Source organism: Nyctibius grandis, chromosome 18, assembly GCF_013368605.1.
Source record: "Nyctibius grandis isolate bNycGra1 chromosome 18, bNycGra1.pri, whole genome shotgun sequence".
NCBI classification, from domain to species: domain Eukaryota; kingdom Metazoa; phylum Chordata; class Aves; order Nyctibiiformes; family Nyctibiidae; genus Nyctibius; species Nyctibius grandis.
Window position 1 is genome coordinate 10,274,419 of NC_090675.1, and position 7,972 is coordinate 10,282,390.

Consider the following 7,972-nt stretch of genomic DNA (forward strand, 5'->3'; position numbering starts at 1 on the left):
GACGCGCCGTCCCCCGCAGCGCCGCGGGCATCCCCCGCACCGCCCCGACGGCCCCACGGGCACCCCGCTGCCCGCACCCCCGGGGCCGGCCGGCCACCCCGCAGTGGGTCCGGCTCCCTCGGGGGCTGTGCCCGGCGCTGAGAGGGGGCCGAGCTGAGAAAGCTCCCCCCGGGGCTCACAGGGGCGTTTTCTCCCCCCAGCATCCCCCTCCCTGCGGGGTCCCGCGGCCCCAGCACCCAGCGGGTGCGGGCTCTGAGGGTCCAGGCCCCAGGAGAGCAGCCCCAAGCCAGGGGTTTCCAGTGGGGGTCTTGGCCCCTGCTGCGGGCAGGCTCAGCACAGGCTCCCCACAGTTCAGCTGCACACAGCGTGGAAGGACTCAGCAAGTTAGCAAAGGGGACCCTGTGGGGACAGGGGTGCTCAGGGGACACAAAGCCCCTGTTGAACCTTGGCAGCCGTCAGGGCTGAGGGCACAGAACGGGGTTGGAAGTGAGCAGAAGAAAAGATCCAAGCCGGGCTCTGGGATCTGACTGCAAACTGCTTTTCCTGACTCTGTAAATGCACCGAGTCTCCCCCAAAAACCAACAAGTTCATTTAAATCAAAGCAGGTGTGAACACAAGAGACACCACCACACCCCGAGCACAGCGTGGAGGGGCCTGGGACCCTGCCGGGGAACGCAGGGCCAGTGCCCTAAATCCCCGGTCATGACCCCCAGCCTCCCAAAGCACTTTCGGTTTGGTAGCCCAGTTCCCTGCTGCGTCTGGCTGGCACCTGGGCGCCAGCCCTGGCAGAGGACGACAGCTCTAAACCCAGCGTTTCCAGCCTAGATTTGGACTTTTACAACAGAGCACCCAAAGCTGCACTGCCTGCCCATCTCACAAGCCCCCAGAAAACCTTGCCAGCCACCAGCACCCGTGGCAGACCCCGAGCGAGCGTGGTGGGAGCTGCAGGGGTCAGATGAAACCATTCCTGCTCCACGGAGCAGCACAGGAGCAGCCCGGGGCCAGGATGGCAGCGCCCACAGACCCCCCCTGCCCTTCGGGGGGCAAAGCCACAGCCAGGGGCAGGAGGGCTGGGGGTCAAGGGCATCCCAAAGGGAGTGGGAAACATCTCTGTGTGCTTGGGAGTGTGTGGGTAAGCATGCAACGGCCGTGCAGGGTTTTCCACGGGCACGCAACAGGCTGAGCACAACCTAGAGAAGAGATGACTGAAAACCCCCCAAAGCCCCACTCCAGCTCCCAGCCTGGAGCCCCCAGCCCGGCCGAGCAGCTGCCCCAGCTTTGGTCCCACGTGCTCCGGGCTGCAGAGCCGGGGAGGCGAAGGCGGCTGCCTCGCACCCATCCTGCACCGGGCGAGCCCTTGCTCTGCTGCACCTGCAGCGAGGGGGGGGGTCCTAGGCTCTGCTGTGCCCTGGACCAGCGGGTTGGTCCTCTCCCGATGCCATCCAACTATCTATAGGGTGCAGGGACCAGGGTGCTGGGCGAGTGTCCCCGCTGTACCCGGCTTTCCCACCTGCGAGGGTAAGCGAGCGGTGGGTGCCCGCGAGGTCCCTCACACCCATGGGTGCTCTCACCCTTCATGCCACGGCGGGTCTCTGATCACCCCAAAGCTCCCCTGATCCCAGGTGAGACGCCAAACCACCCACCCGCCTTTGGGGCCAGGGGACCACGCAGAGCCACTGCCATCCCTGAGCAACAACGCGCTGCTCCTGGGACAGGGGTTTGCATCCTCTGTGCCCCCCGGGCTCCCCTCCCGCAGCCGTCCCCTTCGCAGGCTCCTGCCCAGGGCTTGTGGGACGCTCTGCGGGTGCCAGGGGCGAGCAGGAGCCGGGCTGGGTGCCCAGACCCCCCGGCACGGGCTGTGCCCGCCTGCGCACCCCCCCCACCCTGCCGCCAGCCTGGGAACAGCCTGGCTCTTGCTCCCAGAAGGTCTCCTCTCCCTTTCAAGTGGGCTGGTGAGCTTTGACTTGGTCTTTGCACAGGCTTCATGGCACCGCATGATAATAATGTTCTGTCACAGTGGGTGACCTGGACCTTGTCCTGTTTCCACACATTCGGAGCCACCTGGCTAATGAAGTGGATATCGTTTTCTGGTCCATCTCTCTCACCCCTTTGCTCTTCCCCCTTCCTCCCTGCCCAGCTCCTCCGAGCGCCGTCAGGAGCCTCGCTCCAAGCGGCCTTTTCCCATCGTTGTCCGGCACAGCTCATTAACTCCTCTCAGCAGAAGAGCGTGGTCGTTACAGCTCGGGGGGCCGATGGGTGCCCTGTGGGGCTGGGAGCACATAGTTTCCCAGCCGGGGGAAGGCACCAGCCCGCTGTGAGCATCAGCCTGAGCTTTCACCGGGAGGTGACTGCGGCTGGGAACCCACGACGGCTGCACAGGGTTTTTTTTTTTAAGCTGAACATGTTCTGCTCTGCTCCCAGCCCCCCGAAGCCACCCTGTTTGCAGCCAGCCCGTGCGTGTCACAGGAGGGTCCGGGTGCCCAGTGCTGGCCACCAGCTCCCGTGGCTTGAGGCGGCCTCGCCTCCCGCTCCCCATCGCTCAGAGCACAGAGGGGCTCCCTGGGACCCAACCAGAAGCCCATCCCTGCACAATCACCTCAAGGGAACGACCATCCTGGCGCGATTGCCCCGGCCAGACAACCCCTCGCCTGCAGCCACGGCCTCCTCCATCACCCACGGAGGCATCGGCAGCAGCTTCCATCCAGGCAGCAAAGCCGCCCGTGCCCATCGCGGCCACCACGGCCAGTCCCATGGGGTCTGGCCAGGCTACAGCACGGGGGACTTTGGTCCTGGCACCGTGTGGCTGCGTCTCAGGCAGAGGAAGCCTTGGGGCAGGCAGGGACACCCTGCCAGGGCACCCCAATGTCCCCACTGGGGCAGCCTCGCGCCCACCCTCACCCTGGGGACACGCGGGACCTGGGGACCAGTGGGGACTTCTCCCGCGAGCCACCCCGGTGGGCACAGCGCCGTGACTCACGTCGCGCCAGGGGATTTCTGCCATGGACGCGCTTACGCATTTCGTAGATGCCTCTGGATTTTTTTTCTCTTACAGTTTCATTTAACGCCCGAGCGCGCGCAGACACACCGCCTCTGACCTCGCGGGCAGTGGGCAAGAGAGTTCCCACCAAGACAGGGCCATTAAATCCCCTCGCTGATATTTTTTCTCCTCTGCCCCCACTTGCGCCGAGATTTTCGCATTCCCTGCCTGCCTCCGCCTCCCCCACACCGAGGTGACGTAATGTTTTGAAGCCTTCTCCCATCCCCACCTTTATTAAATATGACCCGCGGTTGATCCCCGCGCGGGGCGAAGGGAAGCTGTGGTTTCGGGAGGGATCAGACATGAAAGGGAGAGCTGCCCGCCCCGCGCGGGGCTCGCTCGGCGGGGCCACGGGGAGCCCTGGCGCTCCGGCCACCCCAACATTCGCAGCCCTCCAACGCTGCGGAGGTGGCGGGGACAGTGGCACGGATGCCACTCTCACGCTCCGAGGGCAACTGGGTCTCTTGGCGCTTTGGTTTGGGATGTAAATGCTCTCGCTCCTCGCCTACCCCCTCCCGGAGGATGGACAGAGCCGCTGCTCTCCCCCTGCAGAGCTTTCAGGATGGGGGCTCAGTGGTGGGGTCTGGTGCCCCAGCTTCTACTGTCCTCGTCCCCCAGCCTGGCCACTAGCCACGACCATCAGCTCTCTGTCCCCCAGCACAGAGACCCCACTGGCACCAACACCCCGGGGACGCCCCGGCCACGCTGCACAACCCGCTGGGGGGTCACGGAGCCGCAGAGTGAGGCCGGGGTGACGAAGGGGCTCTTCCACCCATGTGTCCCCTGGCTCTGAGCACAGCGAGTCCTGGGCCAACCTCAGCTCCCAGCCCTGTGGGCAGCCGGGGAAAGGGGGGAAAGAGCCGCTCCCAGGCTGCCCAGGCACCGGGCTTCTCCCCGCCGTGGTCCTGTCCCGCCCAGTGGCAGCACTGGGCACCCAGCGGGCTTTGGGCTCCCAGCCTTTCAGCAGAGCATTGGCACAGGGGACACTACAGGGAACCCCCTGTGCTGTCCCTCTGGCCGCAGCAGCAGTGCAGGTGTCCCCACCTTGGGGACATCCATCACCCAGAGCCGGGCAGGTCTGCCCCGGCACCCCGAGCCCCCGACGGAGGGGAGGTGAGGCAGGAGGGACGGGAGCGCTGGTGTCACCCGGGGAGGGGTGGGCAGGAGGACACCCGGCAGCGACGTTTGTCTGTCACTGCCATAATTAATGCTTCTCCCTTCCACTTTGCAAATAACTCGCGACTCTCTTTGTCTGGTGATAAATGGCCCCTTTGAAGTTCTCCTTTCTCAAAAGCAAAGCAAAGAAACACTTTCATAATCCGGCTTCACCTCCCGTCCTCTGCCGAGGCTCTGCTGCTTGGGGCGGGGGGCACAGGGGTGCAGGTGGGACCCCTCCAGGGCTGTCCCCTTGCTCTGGATGGGGACAGGCAGCGGGGCTCAGCACCACCTTGGCGCGTTCCCATGGCCATGCCAGCGTGCCCTTCCTTGCTGGTGGCCTGGCCACCGTGTCCTCTCCCCAGCGGCATGCTCCCAGCCCTCTCTGGGAACCCAAAACCTTGGAGCCCCCATTTTCAGAGCCTCAACACCTCCCCAGGAGGTTGATGAGCCATGGGGGAGCCGGGTCCCACCGTGGGAGGCGTTTGGGGGTGCGAACGTGACCCAGCACCCACCGCGAGCCCCACGCGTGTCCCCCCGGCTCCGTCCCAGCCCACGCTCGCGTTCTGCTTCGCTGCCACAGCAAAACAAGTTCTGCTGGGCTATAAAAAGGCCGCGGAAGCGGGGCAGGCTGGGAGCGCGCCGCGGGGACCCATGCCAGGGCTCCGGCGGATTGTCACCGGCTTACGTGTCAGGGCAAACAATGCTATCTGCCCGGGGATCGCGGCGCGGAGAACACCACAACAGCGGCCCAAACCCCAAACACGAGGTCACGGGGCAGAGCTCACCGGGCAGCAGCTGCCCCACGCACGTGGGGTCTGTCCCACGCGTGGCACCGGCATGGCACAGCACTGGCACGGCTTCTCCCAGTGCCCGAGACCCCAGCCCTGGGCAGGGGCAGATGTTTTGCAGACACCATCCTGCTTTACCGAGCAGCCACACATCCTCTCATTAATACTTTTTATTAATTTTAGGCCAAAGAGGAGGGGAGCGAGCTGGAACGAGCGCAGGAGGGGGGGTGTTTGCTGGGAAAACAAAAGCAGCGTGGCAGCGTGGCAGCGTGCCCAGGCCTGGGAGATGCTCGGGGCTGGAGGAGCTCCCTGCTAACGGGGCTCCTGTCCCGGGGGACAACTTCGGGTGTGAGCCCCCAGCTCAAACCCCGGCCAGCCCTGCTGCCCCGTGCGTCACCCCGTGGCTATGGGTCTGGGCGTCACTTGCCCTTTCGTGCAAGGACGGTGGCACTGACAGTGGCACCGGGCAGGGGGTCACCGCTGGCAGCTCCCCAGGCCGAGGGCGAGAGCTGCCATAATGGAAGAAGACAAATAAACCCCAACTCCCCATAGGCAGCACAGGCGGGTGCAGGTGTGCCCATGGCTGGGAGAGGGATTTGGGGGGGAAGCAAACCCCGTCGGAGGGTCGCAAATGGCCTCATACCTGCGGCAAGGGCCCCCCGTGGGCACCCCAGCCCCGCCGCGGGTGGGACCCCCACCCCAAGCGCATTTCTCCACTGGGTGACCCCCTTGGAGGGTCCGGCCCTGGCACCCAGCGGGGTCCCTGCCAGGCCGTGGGGGGAGCCGGGAGGGCAAAAATCAAAAGCAAATTGCAGGAGTCAATGGCGCGGAGCCGCGGGCGGCCTCAGCGGCTGCCGTGTGACTTTGATTCCCCTATCATAACCCCGAATTAAAAATTCAAGCAATTACTTGCATGGCTTCCCTCCGATTAGGCTGGGCCTCGCGTTCATTAATGCAGGCGCACAGAGAAAAGCCATTAGGGCGGGCGGCGGGGATGGTTTCGCTGAGAACAGTTCCGCTCCAGGAAGGAGCCGGGCGAGAGCCGAATTTCACACATCTCCGCGGCCGCCCAAGCACGGCCGGGGCCCTCAAAGCCGCCTTTGTCCGCCCGGCCGGTCCCCGGGCAGGCGTCGGGGGTCCCTGGGGCAGGAGGTGCGAGGAGGAGCGGCGCGGGGCGGGCAGGCTGGTTTCACCATCACCAGCCCGGTGCCCGCAGCGTGCTGGGGAAGGGACTGACCCCTGAGTCACCGCGATGTTTCCAGCAGCACCGAGCCCGTCGCCCCCCCAAATTATTTACCCAGCCCAACCCCGGCGTGGGGACAGCGGCGGCTGTGGGATAAAGGTTTTCACGCAGGCCCATCACCGCGCTCCGCAGACCGGTGCTCGAGCAAGATGCGGCAAGTTGTGCACCCAGCGAGCCTGGTTTTACGAGCAAATGTCAAGTTTCGCATAGTTTTCCCTCCCATTCCAGTGCAAACATTTCTCCTGCCTCACCGCGAGCCAGGAACAGGCATCGGGCACATCGCCCCGGCAGGACTTCTGCCCCCCGTGCCCCCGCGGGACCCCCCCAGCCTCCAGCAGCTGCCGGTGCCAGCGTGCCGAGCGTGCCCGCGCTTCACCGCCGGGCCATCAAGGAAATTTGCTGGACTGAAAAAATACCAGCACGTCTAGACTGAAATACCAGTCTGGGCTCCCAGGGAGCTGGAGGACCCCCCCGGGACAGCGTGGGCTCTGTTTTCCTGGGGGTGGCACAGGGAGGCATGACCCCAGGGACACCCCTGCTCCCTGGGGCTCTCCAAGCCCCTTTAGTGACTCCGTCGCCATCCCCGCTTGGCACTGCCGGTGCCCAGGGCCTGGGGTGCCTCGTGGTTTTCTTCTGCACCCTCCCTGCTGCGATCCTTCCCGCAACGGGCTCTCAGCCCCAGGGAAGAGCATCGCCTTGGAGCAGAGGTTGGTGCAACGGCCGGGTCAGACCCGCTGGAGGGGTCGGGTCGGGTTGGGCCGCACCGAAAGCCCCTTCGCCGGCCACGGCCTCCTCCGCGCGGGCACCGCCGGGGGCCATCCATCACCCACGACCCCGCAGCCGCCCCGAGAAGGAGTGACGGGAGGTTGCAGCGGGGCAGAGGGGAGAAAAGGAAAACAGACAGGATAAAAATCACCGAATTAGCGGGTCCGAGGGAGGGACGGCCCGCGAGGCAGCGCGGAGACATTTTTTATGGGAGAGACAGCAGGCGTGAACCCAGGATCAGCCTCTTCCCTCCGACCCCGCCACTGGAAGTCACCCCTGCCTTCGCCACCCCATTGCTCACGGGCTGATGTGCTGCTGCTGTGACCCCCCACCACCCCGGGGGGCCAGGGACAACCCTCTCTGCAAGGGCACCCCTGCCCGGGGGACCCCCCTGCACCCTGCAAGGGGAAACCCCCACCCCCGTGCAAGGGACGTGCTCCAGGGCCGCCCCGTCGGGTTGGCGCTGGCCCGTGGCCGGGGACGTGGTGCCACCTCGTGGCCCGGCGACCGTGGCCGCTCCCGGGGCCAGCGGCCCCTTCCCTGCCCCGGGGCCGCCATCCCCAGCCCGGGAGCGGCTGCACCGGGACGCTCCGAGCGCAGCGGCCACCGGACCCCTCGGGAGTTACCGTCGGTGCTCCGGGAGTTACCGGGGGGAAGGAAAACAAACCAGTCCGGGTAACACAAGGGGCTTTACAGCCTGAGCTTTGAAATCCTGGGGCTGCTCCTTACTGGACGGCACGGGGCAGAGCCCACGGGGAACCCACTGTGGGCACAGCCCGGGGCAACGCTCCCTCCGGGGCTCGGCCACTGGGACCGGGCAGGCTGGGCGCTAAAGCCCTTTTGTTTTCACCCCCCCAGTGACCCCGCATGGAGGAACAGGCAGATTGTCTTTCAAACGGAGCCGATGTGGAGCTTGAATGTCCCTCGCCACCTTGGCTATAAATCACCCTGCATGTGATAAGGTAATTACCTTCTCCTTGA